The sequence below is a fragment of the Neofelis nebulosa genome, chromosome 1 (assembly GCF_028018385.1).
Source record: "Neofelis nebulosa isolate mNeoNeb1 chromosome 1, mNeoNeb1.pri, whole genome shotgun sequence".
Lineage (NCBI taxonomy): Eukaryota > Metazoa > Chordata > Mammalia > Carnivora > Felidae > Neofelis > Neofelis nebulosa.
The window spans coordinates 155,327,597-155,349,253 of record NC_080782.1 but is presented as its reverse complement, the minus strand read 5'-3'; positions in this window follow the sequence as shown (position 1 = coordinate 155,349,253).

Genomic DNA, 21,657 nt, shown 5'->3' with positions numbered 1-21,657 from the left:
AATAAAGTGGGCAAACTGGAAGAAATGGACATTCCTAGAAACATATACACAACCAAAACTGAAACAAGAAGAAACAGAAAATTTGAACAGACCTATAACCAGTAAGGAAATCGAATTAGTAATAAAAAAAATCCGCCAAAAAACAAGAGTCCAGGGCCAGATGGCTTTCCAGGGGAATTCTACCAAACATTTAAGGAAGAGTTAACACCTATTGTCTTAAAGCTGTTACAAATAATAGAAATGGAAGGAAAACTTCCAAACTCTTTCTATGAAGCCAGCGTTACCTTGATTCCAGAACCAGACAGAGACCCCACTAAAAAGGAGAACTATACACTAATCTCCCTGATGCACATAGATGCAAAAATCCTCAATAAGATATTAGCCAACTGGCTCCAACAATACGTTAAGAAAATTATTCACCACGACCAAGTGGGATTTATACCTGGGATGCAGGGCTGGTTCAATATCCACAAAACAATTAACATGATCCATCACATCAATAAAGAAAGGACAAGAACCATATGATCCTCTCAATAGATGCAGAGAAAGCATTTGACAAAATACAGCATCCTTTCTTGATAAAAACCCTCAAGAAAGTAAAGATAGAAGGAGCATACCTCAAGATCATAAAAGCCAGATATGAATGACCCAACATTAATATCATCCTCAATGGGGAAAAACTGAGAGCTTTCCCCTTAAGGTCAGGAACAAGACAGGGATGTCCACTCTTGCCACCATTATTCAACATAGTATTGGAAGTCTTAGCCTCTGCAATCAGACAACACAAAGAAGTAAAGACATCCAAATTGGCCAGGAGGAAGTCAAACTTTCACTCTTCTCAGATGACATGTTACTCTACTTGGAAAACCCTAAAGATTCCACCAAAAAACTGCTAGAACTGATTCATGAATTTACCAAAGTTGCAGGATAAAAAATCAATGCACAGAAATCAGTTGCATTCCTATACACCAACAATAAAGCAAAAGAGAAATCAAGGAATTGATCCCATTTACACTTGCACCAAAAATCATAAAATACCTAGGAATAAATCTATACAAAGAGGTAAAAAATCTATACAATGAAAACTATAGAAAGCTTATGAAAGAAATTGAAGAAGACACAAAAAAAGGAAAAAGAATTCATGCTCCTGGATAGGAAGAACGAATATTGTTGAAATGTTGATACTACCCAAGGCAATCTACATATTCAATGCAATCCCTATCAAAATAACACCAGCATTCTTCACAGAGCTAGAACCAATAATCCTAAAATTATGGAACCAGAAAAGACCCCGAATAGCCAAAGCAATCTTGAAGAAAAACAAAACAAAACAAAACAAAATAAACAAACAAAAAAACAAAGCAGGAGGCATCACAATCCCAGACTTCAAGCTATACTACAAAGCTGTAATCATCAAGACAGTATGGTACTGGTACAAGAACAGACACTGAGATCAATGGAACATAATAGAGAACCCAGAAACGGACCCACAAATGTATGGTCACTAATATTTGACAAAGCAGGATAGACTATCCAATGGAATAAAGACTGTCTTCAGCAAGTGGTGCTAGGAAAACAGGACAGCGACATGCAGAAGAATGAACCTGGATCACTTTTTTACACCATATACAAAAATAAACTCAAAATGGATGAAAGACTTCAATGTAAGACAGGAAGCCATCAAAATCCTTGAGGATAAAGCAGACAAAAACCTCTTTGATCTTGGCCACAGCAACTTCTTACTCAACACATCTCCTGAGGAAAGGGAATTAAAAGCAAAAATGAACTACTGAGACCTCATCAAAATAAAAAGCTTCTGCACAGCGAAGGTAACAATCAGCAAAACTAATAGGCAACTGACAGAATGGGAGAAGATATTTGCAAATGACATATTAGATAAAGGCTTAGTATCCAAAATCTATAAAGAACTTATCGAACTCAACACCCAAAAAACAAACAATCCAGTGAAGAAATGGGCAAAAGACATGACTAGACACTTCTCCAAAGAATACATCCAGATGGCCACCCAACACATGAAAAAATGCTCAACATCACTCATCATCAAGGAAATATGAATCAAAACCACAATGAGATACCATCTGACACCTGTCAGAATGGCTAACATTAACAACTCAGGCAACAACAGATGTTGACAAGGATGCAGAGAAAGAGTATCTCTTTCACATTGTTGGTGGAAACAAGACCTGGTGCAGCCACTCTGGAAAATAGTATGGAGGTTCCTCAAAAAATTAAAAATAGAACTACCCTACAACCCAACAATTGTACTACTAGGCATTTATCCAAGGGATACAGGTGTGCTGTTTCAAAGGGACATATGCACCCCCAAGTTTATAGCAGCACTATCACCAATAGCCAAAGTATGGTAGGAGCCCAAATGTCCATTGATGGATAAATGGATACAAAAGATGTGGTGCACCCCCCCCCACACACACACACTGGAGTATTACTTGGCAGTCAAAAAGAATGAAATTTTGCCATTTGCAACTACATGGATGGAACTGGAGGGTATTATGCTAAGTGAAATTAGTCAGAGAAAGACAAAAATCATATGATTTCACACATTTGAGGACTTTCAGAGACAAAACAGATGAACATAAGGGAAGGGAAACAAAAATAATATAAAAACAGGGAGGGGGACAAAACAGAAGACTCATAAATATGGAGATCTAACTGAGGGTAACAGGAGGAGCTGTCAGAGGGGGGATGGGCTAAATGGTTAAGGGTCACTAAGGAATCTACTCCTGAAATCATTGTTGCACTTTATGCTAACTAATTTGGAAGTAAATTAAAAAAAATAAAAAATAAAACAAGTTAATTAAAAAAAAAAAGAAAGAAAGAATGTGAGGGGATGGAGACACAGTTTCCATAGAAATGGTGTCAAAAAAAGCTAGAATAGCAATTTTTATATTGGACAAAAAATAAAGATTGTAAAAACAAAGAAGGACATTATATTAAGGGACATAATCCAACAACAAAATGTAACAATTGTAAGTACGTATGCACCCAACATGACAGTATATGTATGTATGTATGTATGTATATATGTATGTATGTATGTATGTATGTGTATATATGTTAATAACAAAGATAAAGTTTGATAGTACTACAAGGGTAGGAGAGGACTTAATTTTATTTTTTCAGGTTATAATTTAAATTCTAGTTAGTTAATATATGGTAAAATTGTTTTCCAGTGTAGAATTGAGAGATTCATCACTTACATGTAACACCAAGTGCTCATCATAACAAGTGCTCTTAATACCCATCAGCCAAGTAGCCTCCCCCCACCCCAGTAAATCTCAGTATACTCTCTATAGTTAAGAGTTTCTCATGGTTTGCTTCCCTCTCTCTTTTTTTTCCTTCCACTATATCTATCTGCTTTTTTCCTTGAATTCCAAATGAATGAAATCATATAGCACTGACTGACTTATTTCGATTAGCATAACACTCTGTAGTTCCATCCACATCATTGCAGATACCAAGATTCATTCTTTTTGAAATGTACAAAACTTCTTTATCCACTTATCAGTCGATGGACATTTTTGCTCTTTCCATTGTTTGACTATTATTGATAATGCTGCTGTAAACATCAGGGGCCATGTGTCCCTTCGAATCACTATTTTTGTGTCCCTTGGGTAAATACCTAGTAGTGAAATTGCTGAGTCATAGCTTTAAAATTCTAGTTTTAACTTTTTGAGGAACTACATATTTCTTTTGACAGTGGCGACACCAGTTTGCAATCCCACCAATAGTGTAAGTGGGTTCCCCTTAGTCCACATCTTTGCCAACATCTTTTGTTTCCTGTGTTATTAATTTTAGCCATTGTGACAGGTGTGAGGTGGTATTTCAGCATGGTTTTCATTTGAATTTCCCTGATGATGAGTGATGTTGAGAATTCTTTCATGTGTCTGTTAGCCAGCTGTATGTCTTCTTTGGAAAAATGTCTGTTCATGTCTTCCACCCATTTCTTAACTGGATTATTTATTTTTTGTTTGCTGAGTTCAATGATATTTTATAGATTTTGGATATTAACACTTTATCAAATATGTCATTTGCAAATATCTTCTCTCATTCTGTAGCTTGTCTTTTAGTTTTGTTGATTGTTTCCTTTGCTGTGCAGAAGGTTTTTATCCTGATGAGGTCCAATAGTCCATGTTTCCCTTGCCTCCAGAGACATGTAAGAATTTGTTATGGTCAAAGTCAAATAGGTTGCTGCCTGTGTTCTACTCTAGGATTTTGATGGTTTTCTGTCTTGCATTTAGGTTTTTCATCCATTTTGAATTTATTTGTGTGTATAGTGTAATAAATTGGCCTAGTTTTATTCTTCTGCATGTCACTGTCCAGTTTTCTCAATACAATTTGTTAAGTAGACTGTCTTTTATTCCACTGGATATTTATTCCTGCTTTGCCAAAGATTAGTTGACCAAATAGCTGTGGGTCCATTTCTGGGTTTTCTTTTAATATATATACATATATATATATATATACACATATATATATATGTATATATATGTGTGTGTTAGATTATATATATATTAACTAATATATATGAATATATGTATATATGTATAATATATATGTATATATATGTATAATATATATGTATATATATGTAATATATATGTATATATGTATATATGTAATATATATTAGTTAATATATATGTATATATATGTAGAATATGTATATATTTACATATGTATATATATGTTAATATATATGTATATATATCATATATACATATATGTATATATGTATCATATGTATATATGTATATATGTATATAATATATATGTATATATGTAATTCATCACTTACATACACACCCAGTGTTCATTACAAGTGCCTTCCTTGAGATACTGATATATATATTAACTAATATATATATTAGTTAATATATATGTATATATGTATCTGCAATTCTTCACTTACATACAACACCCAGTGTTCATCACAAGTGCCTTCCTTGTGATATTGATCACCCATATAGCCCATCCCCCCCATCAATCTTCAATTTGTTCTTTATTGTCAAGAGCCTCTTGTGGTTTGTTTCTCTTTCTTCTCTTATCCCCCTTCCCGTATGTTTATCTCTTTTGTTTCTTAAATTCCACTTAATGAATGAAATCATATATTTGTCTTTCTCTGATTGACTTATTTTGCTTAGTATAATACATTCTAGCTCCATTTGTCAACATCTATTGAGAGAATAATGTGGTTCTTATCCTTTCTTTTATTAATGTTGATTGATTAATTGATTGATTTTCAAATATTGAACAACCTCTGTAACCTAGGAACAAATTCCACCTGATAATGATGAATAAGTTTTTAATGTACTGTTGGATTTGATTTGCTAGTATCTTGATGATTTTTTGCATCAAAAATCATCAGGTCTTTTGAATGGCCTGTGATTCTCCTTTTTAGGGGAGTCTTCGTCTAACTTTGGAATCTATGTAATGCTGGGCTCATAGAATGTAGTTGGGAGTTTTACTTCCGTTTCTATTTTTAATAACAGTTTGAGAAGAATAAATATTAATTATTCTATACATGTCTTAGAAATTCCCTGTGAAGCCATCTGGCCCTGGACTTCTGTTTTTTGGGAGATTTTTTATTTCTGATTCAATTTCCTTTCTGGTTACGGATCTGTTCAAATTTTCTATTAATCCTTATTTCAGTTTGGGTAGTTTGTATGGTTTGAGGAATTTACACATTTCTTTTTCATTATCATTGTTTAGTTTTAGAAAGAGAGAGAGAGAGAGAGAGAGAGAGCAAGTACATGAGCTGGGAGAGGGGCAGAGGGAGAGAGAGACAGAATTTTTTTTTAATTTTTAATGTTATTTATTTTTGAGGGACAGAGTGCAAGCAGGGGTGAGGCAGAAAGAGATGGAGACACAGGAGCTGAAGAAGACTCTAGGTTCTGACCTGTCAGGACAGGCCCCGATGCAGGGCATGGACTCACAAACTGTTAAGATCATGACCTGAGCCAAAGTTGGACGCTTAATCAACTAAGCTACATAGGCACCCCTATGCATTTCTTTTTCATTGTCTTGTTTGTTGGCATACTTTTTTGTAACATTCTCTTATAATTGTTTGCATTCCTGTGTTGATGGTTGTGACCCCTCTTCTGTCATTCCTGATTTTATTTATTTGAGTCCTTTCTTTTTGATCTTTCTGACTAGGGATTTATACATTTTATTGATTTTCTCAAAGAACGAGCTCTTACTTTGTTTATCTCTTCTACTGCAATTTTATTTTTTTGGCTTTTTATAGTGTTTATTTCTGCTATAATCTTTATTATTTCCCTTCCTTTGCTGGGTTTAGATTTTATTTGATCTTCCTTTCCTAGCTTCTTTACATATAAGGTTAGGTTGTATATTTGAAAATTTTCTTCCTTCTTGAAGTAAACTTGTATTGCTATATACTTCCCTCTTATGGCCACCTTTGCTGCATCCCAAAGGTTTTGGACTGTCATGTTTTTATTTTCATTTTCATGTATTTTTTAAATTCCTTTCTTAATTTCCTGGATAACCCAGAAAATTCTTTAGTAGGATATTCTATTCTGTTCTATTCTATTCTATTCTATTCTAAATTTATGGAATTAGAAAGAGAGTGTATGAGAGGGAGAAAGAGGAGGAGAAGATCCTATGCAGGCCCCTCACTGTAAGCGCAGAGCTAGAAGCTTGGCTCTATCTCAAAAACCATGAAATCATGATGTGAGCCAAAATCAAGAGGAAGATACTCAACCAACTGAGACACCCAGGTGCCCCTAGTAGGATATTCTTTAACCTCCATGTATCTATGGTCTTTAAAAACTTTTTCCTGTGGTTGACTTTAAGTTTCATAGTGTTGTGGTATGGAAATATGCACGGTATGATCCCAACCTTTTTGTAATTGTTGAAGTCTGATTTGTGACCCAGTATGTGATCTATTCTGAATTATGTTCAATGTACACTTGAAAAGAATGTGTATTCTGCTGCTTTAGGATGAAATGTTCTCATATGTTTGTTAAGTCCATCTGTTCCAGTGTGCCATTCAAAGCCATTGTTTCCTTGTATATTTTGTATTTAGATGATCTGTCCACTACTGTAGGTGGTAGGTTAAAGTCCTCTATTATCGCATTATTATCAACTAGTTTCTTTATATTTGATATTAATTGATTTATATATGTGTGGGTTGTATTCAGTAGGGGGCATAAATATTTACAATTGTTAGATATTTTTGTTTGACAGACCCTTTATTATGACATAGTGTTCTTCTTCATCTCTTGCTACAGTTATTTATTTTAAAATCTAGTTTGTCTGATATAAATATGGCTACCCTGGCTTTCTTTTGATGTCCTTTAGCATGATAAATGGTTCCCCATTCCTTCACTTTCAATCTGGCAGAGGCTTTAGGTCTAAGTTGAGTCTCTTGTAAGCAGTATATTGTTTGGTCTTGTTTTTTGTTTGCTTGTTTGTTTGTTTTTGGTTTTTTTTTTTTTTAAATCATTCTGATACCCTATGGCTTTTGATTGGTGTATTTAGTCCATTTATATTTAGATAACCTTTGATAGATAAAATTTGTTGCCATTGTATTACCTGTATGGAGATTTTCTTCATTCCTTTCTCATCTTTTTTGTTTTTTGTCTTTCTCTCCCATTCAAAGGATCCTCTTTAATATTTCTTGCCGGGCTGGTTTAGTGTCACAAACTCCTTCAGTTTTTTTTTTGTTTGTTTGTTTGTTTGTTTTTTTGTTTTTTTTTTTTTTGGTCTGGGAAACTATCTTCCTCTCTTTCTATTCTGAATGACAGTCTTGCTGGATAAAGTATTCTTGGCTTTGTATGGTTCCCCTTCAACACGTTGAATATATCATGCCACCCCCTTCTGGCCTCTGAAGTTTCTGTGGAGAGATCTGGTGCCAACTTTGTCTTTAGTTTTAGGGGACAGATTTATCTTCCCTTGCTGTTTTCAGGATTCTTTCCTTATCTCTGTAGTTTTCAAAGTTTGCTATAATATGCCTTGGCGTTGGGTAGCTTCTGTTTGGATTTTTTTTTAATTTAAATTCAAGTTAGTTAACAAACAGTGTAGTACCGGTTTCAGTAGTAGAACCCACTGATTGATCTCTTACGTATGACACACAGTGCTCATCCCGAAAAGTGCCTTCCTTAATGTCCATCACCCATTTAACCTATCACCACACCTACTTCTTTATCAACCCTCAGTCAGTTCTTTCTATTTAAGAGTGTCTTATGGTTTGCCTCCCTCTGTTTTTATCTTATTTTCCTCTCCTTCACCTATGTTCATCTGTTGTGTTTCTAAAATTCCACATATGAGTGAAATCATATGATATTTGTCTTTCTCTGACTTATTTTGCTAGCATAATATACTCTCTTCCATCCAAGTTGTTGAAAATAGTAAGATTTCATTCTTTAGATCACCACGTAGTATTCCATACATATATACATATATACCATATCTTTACCATGAATGGTTCTTTACCATGAACTAATGAATGACAACCATTCATTACCATTCATTACCATTCTTTACCATGAACTAATGAATGGCAACCATTCATTAGTTGATTGTCATTTGGATTATTTTCATAATTTGACCATTATTGATAGTGCTATGTTATCAACATTGGGGTACATGTGCCCCTTTGAATCAGAATTTTTGTATACTTTGGGTAAATACTTAGTATTGCAATTTCTGGGTCATAGGGTACTTCTATTTTTAATTTTCTGAGGAACCTCCATCTGTTTTCCAGAGTGGCTGCACCAGTTTGAATTCCCATCAACAACATTGTAAAAGGTTTTTGGTTGAATTTGATGGGAATTCTCCGTGCCTTCTGGATTTGGATGTCTGTTTCCTTCCCTAGATTAGAGGAGTTTTCAGCTTTTATTTGTTCAAACCTTCTGCCCCTTCTTATTTCTTTTCTTCTTCTGGGACTCCTATGACATGAATGTTATTGTTCTTTATGAATTTGTTGAGTTCACTAGGTCTACATTCAAGATACAATATTTTTATTTCCCTCTTCAGCTGCATTATTTTCCATAATTATAATCTTCTGTATCACTATTCATTCTTCTGTTTCATTCATCCTCGTTGTCACCACAGCCATTTGATTTTCATCTTGGTTATAGCATTTGCTTTATTCCAGCTTGACTAGTTTTTATTTCTTTTATTTATGTAGTAAGGGTTTCTCTAAAGTCTTCTATACTTTTGTCCAGCCCAACTAATATCCTTATGTTTGTTGTTTTAAAATCTGGTTCAGGCTTATTACTTATATCTGTTTTGATTAGATTTCTGGCTTTTACCCCTTCATTATTTATTTTGGAGTCAATTCCTCAGTCTTGTCATTTTGCCCTGGTCACGAGTGTGTGTGTGTGTTTGGAAAGCCAGTTGTATTTCCTCCTTTCAACTCATGGCTATATTAAGAGCAAGTCCTATACTGTCTAGGGCCTGGCACTTCAGGAAGCTTTTCAGAATGTGCACTTTGCTTTTATTTTTTGGCTGTCCTTTCCCTCATGTCAGTCCCCTGTGGAGTTTCTCTTTGCTTGCAGTGGGGAGTGTTGGACTTTTTTCACTGTGTGCCATTTTAACTAGATGGTCTGCTTTGGTTTGTTTGTTAAAATAAGCTTGATCTGGGGCGCCTGGGTGGCGCAGTCGGTTAAGCGTCGGACTTCAGCCAGGTCACGATCTCGCGGTCCGTGAGTTTGAGCCCCACGTCAGGCTCTGGGCTGATGGCTCAGAGGCTGGAGCCTGTTTCTGATTCTGTGTCTCCCTCTCTCTCTGCCCCTCCCCCGTTCATGCTCTGTCTCTCTCTCTGTCCCAAAAATAAATTTAAAAAAAAGTTGAAAAAAAAAATAAAATAAGCTTGATCCTATTTCCACTAGAATTGAAGTTTTGCGGGACTCTATCATCAATAGACTGTTGCTTGTGAGGGGTTTGTGCTGTTATTCTGGGGGAGAGGCCTGGTGTGCTGGTTCTCAGGCAAACTTACCCTCATAAAGATGCACCTGCAGGGTGCAGTGGGGCTCTGTGCAACTGGCTCTAGCTTCCACTGGGGGCGCCGTGTTGCTCACTGATGTCTATCATTGCTGATAGGTGGGGGAAATGATATCACCTTGCTCTCTCATCCCAAGACTGGGGAGTTCATACCCACCACTATTCAGGAAACTCTCACAGAAGAATCAGAAATCTCTCTTCTTGTGTCCATAGTTTCTGTTGGATACCTGTCTTCACCTTGTATGTGCCCATGCTATCTACTCACCTGGCAGCACAGTACTCCTGTGTTTTACCTCAGGATGTGTTTCAAAACTCCAAATTTTAGGGACTTGGTGCAGTGTAAACCACCTGCCCTTATCCTTTGGTGGAGGGTCTCACCATGTTGTGGCTGGTGCCGCTTTGTCCCAGAAAAGCAGCTGCAGAATCATTCAGGGATTTGGAGTTTATGGTAAAGCACAATAAAAGCCAGCACCAAGGTTTGCTGTCTTCAGAAAGTGTCTCTGTTCCTATCTTAATGAACAGGGCAGCGTGGTGGTGCCTGCCAGCTTTGTCCTCTGAAATACCCTGTCAGCTCTTCCAAATGTACTCCAAGAAAGTGAACTGTCTCTCCCAGTACAACCCAGGGAATCCTTAAACCATACTGCATGCTCCTGGGCTTCTAGCCTCCTTCCCCTCAGGAGCACCATTATGCCTGGCAGTCTCCACCTAGTGGTGGAAGCTTTAAAACTTCAGATTCTGAGCTCCACTTCCTTTTTTGGAGTTTATTTATTTTTGAGAGAGAGAGAGAGAGAGAGAGAGTGCGCACAAGCAGCAGAGCAGCAGCAGAGAGAGAGGGAGACACAGAATCCGAAGCAGGATCCAGGCTCTGAGCTGTCAGCATGAACCCACGAACTGTGAGATCATGACCTGAGCCGAAGTCAGATACACAACCAACTGAGCCATTTAGGAGCCCCAGAGCTCCACTTCTTGTAAAAACTTGAGATAATCTACCACTCTGGTTTCCCCCATCAATGGTCTTGGGGAATTGTTTCTATTGTGCAATCCCCTGCATGCTGCTTTCTCTTTTTTCTATCACTATCTTTCTCTCTTCTCTCTCTGAGATCAAGTTTCCATCCACTCCACAACACACTTCATTCTTTTCTCCCTGGAATCACATCTGTACCTTACTACCTTCCACAATGTGGCTTCTTTTCTTCCTGTAATTCTGCAGCTTGTTTTCTCAGCATTTAGACTGATTTCATGTTTGTTCAGAATTATTTGATATTTATCCAATGGCATTCAAAGGAAGAGACAAGCATAGGATTCCTGTACTGTTCTGCCACCTTAACTCCTACTCCTGATAGTAGAGGACTTTAATACTCCACTTACATTCATGGACAGATAATCCAAAAATAAAAACAAGAAGGAAATGATGGCTTTAAATCAACACTAGAACAGATGGATTTAACAGAAATATTCAGAATTTGCCATTCTAAAACAACAGGATACACATTTTTTTGAGTGCACATTGAATACTCTCCAGAATAGGTCACATATTAGGACACAGAACAAATATCAACAAATTCAAAATGGTCAAAGTCCTATCACACATTTTTTCTGACACAATGCTATGAAACTAGAAATCAATCACAAGAGAAGTTTGGAAAGACTACAAATACATGGAGGTTAAATAATATGTCATTAAACAATGAATAGATCAAACAAGTTATCAAATAAGAAATAAAATTGTAAATGAAACAAAGAAAAATGAAGACACTAAATCAAAAAGCTATGGGATACAACAAATGCAGGTCTAATAAGGATATATGTAGCAATAAAAGAAAAAATAAGAAAAATATCAAAAAAATAACCTAACCCCATGCTTGAAAGAGCTAGTAGAAGAACCCAAACAAGCCCCAAACCAGCAAAAATAAGGAAATAATAAAGATTAGAGTGAAAATAAATGATACAGAAACAAACAAACAAAAAAACACAATATAACATAGCAATGAAACCAGGAGCTGGTTCTTTGTTTTTTTTTTTTTTTTTTTTTTTTTTTTTAAATTTTTTCCACGTTTTTATTTATTTTTGGGACAGAGAGAGACAGAGCATGAACGGGGGAGGGACAGAGAGAGAGGGAGACACAGAATCGGAAACAGGCTCCAGGCTCTGAGCCATCAGCCCAGAGCCTGACGCGGGGCTCGAACTCATGGACCGTGAGATCGTGACCTGGCTGAAGTCGGACGCTTAACCGACTGCGCCACCCAGGCGCCCCTCGGAGCTGGTTCTTTGAAAACATCAACAAAATTGATAAAGCTCTAGTCAAACTCATTATAAAACAGAAAGGACAAATAAACAAAATGACAAGTGAAAGAAGAGAAGTAACAATCAATACCACAATAATACAAAAATTATTTTAAAATATAACAAACAATATGCTGACAAATTAGACAAATAGAAGAAGTGATTAAATTCTTGGAAACATATAACCTACCAAAACCTAAGTTGGAAGATATGGAACATTTGAACAGGTTGATTACCAGCAAGTTGATTGAATCAGCAATCAAGAGCTCCCAACGAACAAAATTCCAGGACCAGATGACATCACAGGTGAATTCTATGAAACATTTAAAAACGACTTAATATCAAAAAAGACTAATAATTTCAAACTATTCAAAAAACAAAAGAGGAGGAAAAACTTTCAAAAGTATTCTAGGACGCCAAATTACCTGGCTACCAAAACGAGGTAAAAACACAACTAAAAAACAGAAATACAGGGCAATACCTCTGGTAAACATAGGTGTAAAAATCATCAGTGAAATAGTAGCAAAAAAATCCAACAGCACATTAAAAACATCATTCACCACAATGAAATAGGATTTATTTCCAAAATAAAAGTGCAGTTCAATATTAGTGAATAATTAACATGATACATCACATCAATAAGAGAAAGGATAAAAACCATGTAATTATTTCAAAGACACAGAGAAAGCATTTGACAAAGTACAACATCCATTCATGATAAAAATCTTCAATAACATTGCTTTAGAGAGAATATAAAACAACATAATAATGGTCATATAGAAAAACTCACAGCAAATACCACAACTCAATAGGGAAAGACTAAGAATCTTTCCTGCATATTGAAGATGAAGACAGGGATGTCTACTCTCACCACTTTTATTCAGCATAATATTGCAAGTGTTAACCACAACAATTAGAAAACAAAAAGAAATAAAATGCATCTGAATAGGTAAGGAAGTAATAAAACTTTTGCTCTTTGCAGATGAGATGTTATTATATATAGAAACCCTGAAATATTCCATCAAAATACTATGAGACCTGATAAATGCATTCAGTACAGTCACAAGATACAAAATCGATGTTCAGAAGTCTGTTGCATTTCTTATACTAATAATAAAGGAACATAAAGAGAAATTTTAAAAAATACCACTTACAATTATAGCAAAAATCAATAAAATACAGAAGAATGAACCTAACCAAAGATGCCTGTACAATGAAAACTATAAAACACTGATGAAAGAAATTGAAGATGGCACAAAGAAATGGAAAGACGTTCCATCCTCACGGATTTTCAAACATTGTTAAAATGTCTATAATACCCAAAGCAATGTACACATGTAATGCAATCCTAACAAAATACCAACAGAATTTTTCACAGACTGGAATAAAAAAAAAAATTCTAAAATTTATATGGAATCAGAATAGACCCCAAGAAGCCAAAATAGTTCTTTTTTTTTAAATTCAAGTTAGTTAACATACAGTGTAGTATTAGTTTCAGTAGTAGAATTCTGTGATTCATCACTTACATATAACACCCAGTGCTCATTCCTAAAAGTGCCTTCCTTAATGCCCATTGCCCATTTAGCCCATTTCCCCACCCACCTCCCTTCTAGCAACCCTCAGTTTGTTCTTTGTATTTAAGAGTATCCTATGGTTTGCCTCCCTCTCTTTTTTATCTTAGTTTTCCTTCCCTTCTCCTATGTTCATGTGAAATTATATTTGTCTTTCTCTGACTTATTTCACTAAACCTAATATACTCTATTTTCATCCATGTTGTTTCAAATGGCAAGATTTCATTATTTTTGATTCAAAGGGGCTTATGCACCCCAATGTTTACAGTAGCACTATTGACAATTTCCAAATTATGGAAAGACCCCAAATGTCCATTGACTCACAATTCCAGACTCAAGTTATATTACACAGCTGGGTTAATCAAAACAGTATTGAAGTGCATTAAATGGACACATAGATAAGTAGAAAATTATAGAAAACCCATAAACATTTCATGGCCAATTAATCTTCAACAAAGCAGGAAAGAATATCAATGGGCAAAGGACCATTTATTCAAGAAATGGTTCTGGGAATACCTGTCAACTACATGAGAAAGAATAAAACTGGATCACTTTTTCACATCATACACAAAAATATATTCAAAATGAATTATAGAACTAAATGTGAGGCCTGAAACATAAAAATTCTAGAAGAGAGCACAGGCAATAATGTCTCTGACATTAGCCATAACAGCATGTTTCTACATAGGTCTCCCGAGGCAAGGGAAACAAAAGCAAAAATAATATTTTGGGACATCATCAAAATGAAAAACTTCTGCACAATGAAAGAAACAATCAACAAAAATAAAACACAACCTACTGAATCAGAGAAAATATTTGCAAATGACATATCCGATAAAGGATTAGTTCCAAAATATTATAAAAAAACTTACACATCTCAACACCCACTAAACAAATAATCCAATTAAATTGAACAGAAGATACATGAACAGACACTTCCCCAAAAAAGGCATCCTCATAGAATCAGACACATGAAACAACGCTCAACATCACTCATCATCAGAGAAATGCAAGTCAAGCATACAATGAGAAAGCACCTCACACCTGTCAGAATGGCTAAAATTAATAGGTGATGGGGATTAAAACGTGCAGTTGTGATGAGCACCGTGTGATATATGGAAATGTTAAATCACTATATAGTATACTTGTAATGAATATAATGCTATAGGTTAACTGTACTAAAATTGAAAAAGTTAAAACAAAAAACTTAAAAAATAAACTGGGAATAAAGGAAAGAGAAAGGCTTATTTATTATTATTTTTATTTTTTATGTAAGTGTAGTTGTCACATATTGTTAAATTACTTTTAGGTGCACAACATCAAGATTCCACAAGTTTATATATCATGCTGCTATGCTTTCCACAAGTGTAGCTACCATCTGTCACCATACAATAGTATTACAGTATCTGGGAGTATATTCCTTATGCTGTGCCTATTAATCAAAATGGGTTTATTTATTCTTATAGTGAATAAGGAATCATCCATCATGGTTGAATCATAGGACACCTCAGGAGAAAACTGTAGAAAGAATATATAATATTTGGGTTTGTATTAGGTGATTGTACAAGAGTTTTAGGAAGTGTTGGTTTGCTTTGGATTGTTGCTGTCAATAAGCATGGGTAATTCTATGACTGTCTTAATAAATCTTACACATAGGTGAAGTATACCAGACCAAGGGTAACAGAGTAATTGGTAACAAAGCTATAGTCACTCATTCTTAGGAAAGGAACATGCTTGGTAATTTTTACAATGTGGATGATGTTCATGCTATGTGTATGTTCAGACAGGATTGTGCAGCAGTCTTGTTCATCAGGGTCCATCAGGGTCACAGAATGGCTGTGTTTTCTGTTGATGAAATTAGCTTCCTGCTGTAGATATAACACATTACTACACCCTTATCAGTTAAACAAACAAACAAAAACAAACAAAACAACAACAACAAAAAACCACACACACACACACACACACACACACACACACACACAAACCCCACCAATTTATTTCCTTAGACTTCAGGTAGTCAGAGGTCTGAAATTGGTCTCACTGAGCTAAAATATAGTCATTGTCAGGCTGCATTTCTTCCGGAAGCTCTTGAAAAGAATAGTTTCCTTGCCTTTTCACATTCTAGATGTGTTCCTTGGCTGGTGTCCTCTTCTCTGATGTTTGGTCAACAATACTGAGCTGAAAAGTCATACTGTCATTTCTCTGATTCCTCCTCCTCCTCCTCCCACTTCTAAGACCTTTATGATTAGTTTGGGCTTTATTGATATCCAGAGTAATCTTTCTATTTTAAAGTCAAGTGTTTAGTAAGGCACCCGGGTGGCTCAGTCAGCTAAGCATCCAACTCTTGATTTTGGCTCAGGTCATGACCTCATAGCCATGTGATTGAGCCCCATGTCAGGCTCTGTGCTGACAGCATCCAGCCTGCTTGGGATTCTCTATCTACCTCTATCTCTTTCCTTCCCCACTTGTGCTCTCTCTCTCTCTCTTTCTCTCTTTCTCTCTCTGAAAATAAATGAATAAACATTCAAATAATTAAAAAAATAAAGTCAACTGTAATTCCATCTGTATCTTGGACTTTGTTTTGTCATGTAACCCAACATATGCTCTATCTCTGGACACCCACAGTGTCCAGAGATAGAACATGGACATCTTTGGGGGTCCATTTTTATAGTTACCATATGGCTTTCTGTGAATCTGTGTATATGTAAAAGGAGAACACCAAGCCCAGCTCCAGGCAATCAATACCAAGGCATAATTTATGATACCTGGTCAACCATGAATATCAGGGACTACTTATATTAGGTGAACAATATGCTGTTTCTTTACCTAAATCATTTATATAACATGTGGATTTTTGGTGTTACTTCATGTAACTGTACTGCTATAAATCTTTCATATTACTGTCCATTTATATACTTTAGTAAAATTTATATACATTTAGTAAATTTAGTAAAATTTATATGAATTTATATACTTTAGTAAAATTAAAACTGTTACTTCAATAAAAATTTAAAATGTGTTACAACTAATGAATTAAAAAAGTGCAAGATTATAATGATTGACATTTAATCATGAAATACAGGGTTTTTCCTTAGTCATATTTATGTAGAATCATGAAAATACACATTTAGGCACAATGCAGATCACTCAGTAATTTCTCAATAAAAATAATAACTCTTGATATTTGTTAGTGCTGCTATTAATATCATTATTATTCAAAATTGTTATTTTATTTTTTTCTTATTTAATTCACCAGAATTACCACCATTTGATATGTATATATATCTTTTTTCTCTCACCTCATTGATTGTGCATTGGTAAATACTTGTATAAATATAAAATAATAAAAAAAGCTTTATATATTGGTTTGAAGAATCCCAGTAAAATGAGTTTAATTGATGTAAAGTAATACCAAACACTTATGCTTTGCTTTGATCATTAGTAAACTGTTGTAATAATCTCCAAATTTTATGAAAGCATTTGTCACCAGGTCAGGTGTTTGTTTGTTTGTTTTTTTTTTTTAATTACCTTTCCTCATTCCTATCGATCAATAAGAAAGATTTTCTGTTACAGCAAAAGCAAAGAAACAGGCAAATATTTATTTGATACATCTATTGCCTTGTATTCACTGTATAAATTAAACTCAATAAATCACACTGTGAAAGAAACATCATTTTCTCCCTTTTACAGATGATTAAACTGAAGCTTGGAGTGTACATGTCACTCACCACAAATCATATATCTAGAAAGTTTTGAGACGACCAAGGTTAAATTTAGCCTTCCCTCTTTAGAAGATTTTTTTTCGCGGGGGAGAAGATACCTTTCTTCAACACTATGTACCCTATGCAATTACCATATTTTCTTGACATATTGATTACTACTAAAATACAGGATAGCAGGGTTGAATGCACTCTTTGGTATAAGACAAGTAGTTTACATGCTATCTTATTTAACAATATTATGAGGCAGATGCCACATTCAAATCACTCATTTCCTAATTTTAGCATTTTTAGTTTATTTATTTATTTTGACAGACAGAGAGAACAAGGGGGTAGGGGAAAGAGAGAGAGAGAATCTTAAGCAGGCCTTGTGCTGTCAGCATAGAGATCCACACGGGGCTCAAACCCACAAACCATGAGATCATGACCTGAGCCCAAACCAAGAGTCAGATGCTTAACAAACTGAGGCACCCAGGTGCCCCCCCTGGATTTTAGCATTATGTGAGTCAAACAAGACATTCCTTCAGGGATCAAATATCCTGAGATTTTAAAATAATATGTATGGAAATGATAAATGGAGAAGGTAATTGGCCTTCCGTATTCTTTCAAATGTGTTCCCATTGGCATTTGCAGAACCTAGAACCTGGGACTTCCTAGACTTTAGCCAGGTGACTTGTACTGTATACTAGTACAGAAGCATTTTTTGAGTTCCAAATAGTGATTTGCGTGTCAGAGACATGGATCACTAGGCAGCTGACCCTGAAGCAGGTGAGTTCCAGGAGTCTCAGACACAGTGCATAAAACTTAAGGTCATGTTCTCTAGTGCTTTTGGTTTTTTCTATTTACTTCCAGAAATTTAAGGACTAGTAATACATAGAAAAGCATCCATAGAAAAACAGAGAAATTAAAATATAAAGATTTCACTCAATGACATCATAACTATTCTTTTACTCTTTGCCATAAACATTTTATAAATTTTTAAACATACGTTTGCATCTCTCCATTAACATAATATTAAACACCATTCTTGCTGTTGTCCTGTGTTGCCTAGTGGCAATTTTAATAATTTCTTGTCACAATTTCTCACTACACATTGTAAATGAATGTGAAATATCTTTTGTGTATATTGGGTGTTTTTCAATTTCTTTTGGATTATATTTTAGAATGATATCTGTAAGGACATATTAATGATTCCAAGCGATAGGGTAGTTTTAGAGTTATTTCTTAATATTTCCAAACTGATACATAAGACATTTTTTATTTTTATTCAACAATTAATTTTTACTATATTCTAACTGGTAATGCATGTTACAAAGAAAAACTTAAATCCAGTAATAAAGGTATCAAAATAGTAATTATTTTCTTTAATCTGTGTGTTTCTTTAATATCCACTGAGAGTATACATTTTCTATAGATATGTAAATCTGTCTTTATAAAATGTTAATTATGTACAATATATTGATGATCTTTTCCGGAGACTTGGGATTTGTTTCATGTCCCAGCCCAAAGTTAGAAGGATGCATTTGATTTCGTTATTCACCTCCTCTATTTCTCAGTTTCCTCTAGGAAAATGATGGTTTTGAGTACATGAAAGCAGTAGTGACTACTATTTATTGATAACTTGCTTATTTCCAGTAATCAGTTAAGTACTCTCTATATACTATCTTATTTTATCCTTACAACAGCCATACAATGTGATTAAGGACTGGCTCCTAAAACACAAGAATGTGCTTTACTTCACAGAATTTGCAATGTTGGAATACATCCTACAAGTGTGCTCTGTGAGAGGCACAAGCCCATACACTCAACACGCTCAATTCCCTCTGCTTGAATTGTGGATGACCTGGAATCTACCGAGAGGGTCTTTTATGTAACTTAAATGGTAGAGAGGGTGGGAATCATGTGTTCCTTTGGATCGATCAATTTTCCGATATTTATCTTATATGTGTTTTTGTGTGTTCACAAATTCACTTTAGAAATATTTATTCTGGATTTCCTGTTTGCCATGAGATTTATTTTGTAACAAAACTGAGCCTTGGAATGCATCCACCCAGAAAAGGATAAAAAATAGTTTGCATTTTTTAAATTTATTTATCAATTACATGAAAGATAATCATTTAGTCTAGCCTGCAACTTTGAGAATCCGTTATTAATTTTATTTTGTTTGTTAATCAATGTGCCAATCTCACTATCAATTTAATAGTTAGAAATAAAAATTGAGAAAACTAAAATGAACATGGGAACTTAACTTCCACAAACTGGGTTATGGACTGATGGTATCTCATTGGTACCTGGCTTCTCCCCTTGATTTTCCAGAGACAAATCATATTCTCACATCTCAGCTACTTCATGTACAATATCAAAATAATTGCCATATCTATGTGTTTTAGGTGTTGCAATATTGGATGAGATAATGCATATTAAGGGGTTATCATAGTGTCTGAAATATTATTTTCTACATTTTTTAACATCCTTATTTTGTCTGAGTTGTTACATTTGTAGCATAAAAATGAGAAACAGGGTCATTTCAGCGTTAATATTTAGGATCAGTGTGGGAATAAGTTTAAGAATTCCCTGAGCTTGCACGAAATGGTCAACAAGTCTTAGGACAAAAGCTTAGGAATGGGAAGCCACAGGATGAAAGTGTCCAGGATAGGTAAACAGGGCGAAAGCGTCCATAACATAGAACACAAGCAGAAAGCTGTTTTCACAGGAAGGAGGAGTCCAGAACAGGTCAACAGATCAACAGGTAGTCAGGGCTATAGACCACTGCAGCAGGGTGAAATTGCGCAGAGTGGAGCTAATTAGCAAAAGAAAGGTGTCTTGATAACCATGAGGTAGCATGCTTGGTCTCTCTTATTCCTAGGTAATTTAAGATAAACAGACTCTGCTTGGTGCCTGCTGTAAACAGCCTTCTGCTAGGCAAAGGGATTTTCTTTTCTGTGGAGCCAAAACTCTAAGCAACATATCTTCAAAACCCATTTTCTGTCATACACAGGAGTCAACAATCACTGTTTCATCATCTCTTTCTGGATGTCCATCACACTTGTAAGCCTTCTGATCCTAATGAAAAGGGAGCTAGGACCCTTACTTGGGGCTCTTGTCTCCTCCTGGACATTAACCACTCTCACATTTAATTCTGTGTCTGCTCTCTTGCTGCATAAGAGAGAACATACTCAAAGTCTGTAGCTCAAAATATTGGTCTGTGAAGTATTTAACATAGAACAGGCATTTGGGAATGGTGAAAATTTTGCTAATTCTGAGAAAACCACATTGAAGTGTGGATAGAAATGGAACAATGAATCTGAAAGGATATTGGATTCTGTGTAATCATAGGTTTTATACAAACAGAAAATAAGAGAATGTGTTTTTTTATCCTGTTTTTAATGTGCGGAACAACACAGATGACTAGATATAATTTTGACTTTAATTTTTTAATGTTTATTTATTTTTGAGAGAGAGAGAGAGAGTGCATGCCCACAAGTGGAGGAGGAGTAGAGAGAGAGGGAGACAGAGGATCCTAAGCAGGTTCTGCGTTGACAGCAGAGAGTCTGACGTGGGGCTCGAACTCATGAACTGCAAGATCTTAACCAAAGCTGAAGTCTGATGTTCAACTCTCTGATCCACCCAGTCGCCCAAAGTTTTGACTTTCAAAGTTGTTTATAATGTTTATTTTTCAGAGAGAGAAAGAGAGAGACAGAGAAAGAGGAGAGAGAGAGAATAAACAGGGGAGGAGCAGAGAGACAGGGAGACAGAATCAGAAGCAGACTCCAGGATCCAGGCTCCAGGCTCCCAGCTGTCAGCACAGAGCCTGTAACGAGACTGAACACAGGAGCAGGGAGGTCATCGCCTGAGGTGAAGTCAGATGCCCAACGACTGAGCCACCCAGGCACCACATAGTTTTGACTTTTAAATCTACTTCGCATTTTAAACCTGTGGACTTACAAATGAATTAAATTTTTGACAGGAAATACCACATAAGATTTTATTGTTTAATCTTTGTGCTTTTATTTATTATTTATTTATTTATTTATTTATTTTTAATATATGAAATTTATTGTCAAACTGGTTTCCATA